Here is a 4,889-nt window from a genome sequence, read left to right as displayed (position 1 = left end):
GTAAATTTAAAACATTTAAGAATTCTGGCAACGACATTCATCCACAAGCGTGGCTCCATCAATTCTCTCATTGTATTCCTCCCAACTGGTCATTAGAGCACAGATTAGAATTTATGTGTGGCAATTTAGAGAATGAACCAGCTGTAAGAATGCGATCGGTCATTCATGATTGTCACAGAGAAGGAGAATTTTATCATACCTTCCTCTTAGCGTATTGGTCTCAAGCTACACAAGACCAAGTAAAACGCAGCATCATAATGATGAAACATTTCGAACAATCTGAATTTTGCAGTCTTGTGAAATATTTTGAAGACATGTTGCACAAGAATCAGTACCTGTCAAACCCATACATCCCCTTAGAACTCATCCGCATTTGCTTAATCAAATTACCTGAACATTTACGACATATTATTTTGGCAGTACGTTGCAAAGACGACACTGAAGTTTTTCAGGGACTCTTACAAGAATTAGAAATTGACACTGATAATCGCGGAACGCGAAAACAGGAACACAACAATTACAGGTCACATCCGTCACAATTCCGCGACGAAAGAAATAATAACTGGACATGACATGGCTATTCTTACAACGCAAATCGTGAACAAAACAGACATCACCCATATGCCAACCACTGGCAGAGTAATAGTTACAGAGAAAGATCGCATTTCCGTAGTAATGAGTATGACAGAGATAACCATAGAAACAAACAATATGGGAACCAAAATAATTATTATCAAGCGAGACAGAATAACTTTAGACGCAACGGTCCACCATGCAGTTACGATTCCGGCAGAAATTCTCCACCACATGACCGAAAAACAAGGAGATATGTAAACTACTGACAAAACGACAGACCTGAATTCCATCAGAACTGGCGAGCTTCAAACAGGGCAGGGCATTCTCGACAAGGTGAATATGTAGAAGTTAGGTCTCCAAATCCCACTAACGACGCACGCCAACAACGAGACGGACAATGACTCGCACCGCAGGCAGCCGCGTGCGCCGGCTGGCTCAGGGAAAAATTACATAGACGCTAACCTTGAGAAAAATTCCAGTATTCTTTACCGACGTATACCACATGATAATTGCGTCGAAGTTGAAAACACTGGGTACTAGGAAGAGTAAAGGATTGCACCACATTTCACATGTAAAACCGTTTATTGAGAGATAATCTGCTTTTTAACTTTGTCTTTGCCATAAAACTTTTGACTTCACGTTTCTAGTATGCATTGTCAGACTTAGAAACTGTTACCATGCAACAATGTTTGAAGTTAAATATACAATCAAGAACCAAGAGAACTTATTTAAACAGAAATTACGAATGCATTGTTATAGTGAACAGACGTCACAGAGTTGTTGTGTGTATACATTCTTGCTTGTTAGTTGCATGATTACGTAACGACTATAAGGCTTACATACTTAGAACATATACTGGTACTGCTAATGAGATTTTAATGCAACATTTTGGTTTACTTGAAAATACATTCTGGATTTAAAGTACTTTCAGTGAGATACCAGATTACACAGTGCTTAGTTTATGTGACATCTACACGATTTTATCATGACGCTACTAATGAGTGACAATATACAATGTTGCTTTTTCAGTGTTTCTGTTTTATATCTGCACAGTTTTTCTGTACTATTCTGGAAAGTAAAATATGTTTTAGTAGTAACTTTTGTGGTATAGCTACAATGAGACTGCCTTTTCCGTAGCACAGCAATACGTTACAGCACAGTACTTTCTTCATCACGGCAATAAGCGTAATAACTAAGATATCTATTCGCAAAGCATTTCACTTTTGTTTATCATGAGGTAAGTACATTAGATTCTGCAGAACCTAGCTTTCAGAGGACAATAACTACGACACTTCCACAGAGATTATCTTACAACAAGACGCACATTTAGCGCTACAGGACACGTATTTGAGTGATTAATTTTGTACTTAAAACATTTATTTTTAAAGATATTTGAAGTACAATGATACAAAGGTTTTCCGTAATACATTTCATTTCATTGCTGTAATCTGTAACACCTGAGGGTATAATTACATTAATCCTCAGGGGGGTACACGCTTACTTTGTGTACCATGTGTTTGGCAAGCACAAGGAGCCCTAGCTAATATGGTATTTGCTTATACAACTTTACACATCGGGTACCTTATTTCTCTAACACACAAATTACACAGCTATCTGATCATTTAACTGAGAGTTAAACATTTTTTTTACTACATCAGTGACACATGTTTACGCAATTACACAGTTGGGTAACTTCACACTTATGAAATTGTATTTTTGTCTGTACTTCGTGAACTGTTCATATTTTTTCAGAACCATTGTGATACTATGAGTGCTTTGAATGATGTATTTGGTAAGGGAGCATGATTTTAAAGTACGTTTGAGGTAGATGACACTATTGAAATAAGCAGAGAATTTTTTTTAGGTTTTGACATTACTGCAAAAAGCTACGACGATTTTCAGATTTGACTGAGTGCTATGATATTATTTTTATGACGACGATGTGTATTATGCTGTCGAGGTATCTTTGTGATCAATAAGCTGATGTTATATGAGGAATTTGATTATGCTACATATTTATTAAGATGACATATTGAAAAAGTGTCAACGAATATGTGTATGTGTAATAAGGTAATGAATAATGAGTAGTGGTTAGGGACGCTGATTTGTGAAAAAGGATGTTGGAAACCAAGATTCGTACTTTAAGAGTTATGAAATGTGTGTAAATGCATGAATGTATCACACTGCAGGCAAAAAATTTTTGCACTCTGTTATATTCATAGGATTTTGTTTCTACACATTTGCAACGCAAATTCTCGACCTGTGAAATTTTTTATATGAGACTGTCACTGTAATGCAAACTGGTGTCGCAAATATTTCAGTAAGAAAGTTAAGTGACCACCTTCACGTAATGAGTCGTGGGCACCCAGCTGCACAACAGTCGCCTGGAAAAAAGCCATTAGTGTGTGCCTTTCAGAGGCACAGGTGGAGAAAAAAAAGGGGGCCATTATCCTCGCTATTGACATTCCTTTGCAGAAAGCATCGCAAATACAACACGCTCAAACTTGAAAACATATGATAACACTGTGGAGCTCTTAATTTATATTTACTGAAATGCCTAGTGAAATTATGAGAAATATTTTTATGTCTATACACCTGATTACGACTACAGTCTTTCTAGTTGAGAGATTTTTTACTACCTTATGAAATGCCATATGGCTAATGAATGATGTTTCATGCCTTCCTTTGTACATATTTGCTCATTTTATTTAATATCTAGTTTCTAACTGCACTGCAGCATTGGTTATTATAAAATTTAATAGATGTACTAATATCACTATTTTCTGTCTACAGACCCAGTGAAGAATACGTTTCTGATGTACTTTCTTAGAAAAGAGAGCACAAATAGACATTTCCCTTCACAGGAATTGCATAAATTAATTTTTTAATGACTTGGTAACTTTCTTGCAGAGTAAGTTTTTGTGATACATCACTCTAGTGTTAAGATGTGACATATGTATTAAACATGGCCATTTTTACTGTAATATTTTTTCTGCTTGAGCTATGTCATGTTTAGATATAAGTTATTACATTTACTGCTGCTAGCTTTGCCAATTTGCATTTTTTTATTGCTGTTTGTATAAATTGTTTTTTGCTGCTGCATTGCCTTGTCCCTTAGTTTAGCATCTGAGCTCAGTAGATTTAAGTTAGCTTAAGATGGGGTAGGCCATATAAGAGAACAAATTGTGATGAATTGGAAGAAATGCATTGAGAAGCTATAAGAAAATGGTTTGGCAAAAAAAGAAGTATTTTGAAAGAGGATATGAATCAAAAAAGTAGGGTTTGGGGACAACAGGTTTAGGTAGGATTTTCTTAGAAATAGATGATGAGTTAGGATAATGGAAAATAAATAATGATGTAAGAAATATGTGAACATATAAATACAGAAAGCATGCTTGGATAGGATTTTTTTGGTGGAAACAAATGTTGAAATAAGACGAAAGATCTATGGAATGAAGTTTTAGGTTGGACTGCAGTACCAAATGTCACACTGAAAACAAACCCTGTCCTGTATTTTTGTGTTATTACACTATGTGAATTTGTGTTTTTCCTGTCTTAATGTGTTTAGCTAATAAGAGTTATGTTGTAGAATTTTTCTGATAATATGTTATTTTCTTTGTAAAGATGTTTAGACATTATTTATTCCATTCTATTTTAATGCTCATGTGTGAAGTTGATGTTTCGGAAGTTAGTCTGATCTTTTCTGTATGTACTCATGTTATAATTCCTGTAACACTGATGTATATGTTATTTCGATTCTTTTGTAAAGCTTGCACTACAAATGTTATCTGTATTGTTATGTTCTTTAATGATGTATTTTGTACCTTTGTAATTGTATTCTTATGTTATGAAATTGTAATAGACAGCAGTTCATCATATTATTAACTTGTAAGTCCCATTTCACTGCACACGTTTCTGTTGGTCATAGTATATGGACAATATGTGAGAAGTAGGGACTGTTAGTGTTTGCACGTGTGTTAATAATTCAGCAAGGGACTGGATAATAGCATTGCTGGTTCTAAGGACAATTCCAAAAACTTTGTGAGTGCACAAGTGGTCGTTATGGACTTGCTATATTGTCCGCTATATTGTCCTGCACAGTCACAGCAGATGGCTGCTGGTCATCTCTACAAGGACTACAGTGGGTCTACACCTTTGATGATCCATCAATACCATTATTTCTACAAGGACTGCAGTGGGTCTGCACCTTTGGTGGCCCACCAATACCATACTCTCTACCAATACTATAGTGGGTCTGCTCTGTCATGACCTACCAACCAATATTCTTCCAAACGTCGAATGATTCTGCTGTG

This window comes from Schistocerca piceifrons, chromosome 7 (assembly GCF_021461385.2).
Source record: "Schistocerca piceifrons isolate TAMUIC-IGC-003096 chromosome 7, iqSchPice1.1, whole genome shotgun sequence".
Taxonomy (NCBI): domain Eukaryota; kingdom Metazoa; phylum Arthropoda; class Insecta; order Orthoptera; family Acrididae; genus Schistocerca; species Schistocerca piceifrons.
Note: the sequence above shows the minus strand (reverse complement) of the source record.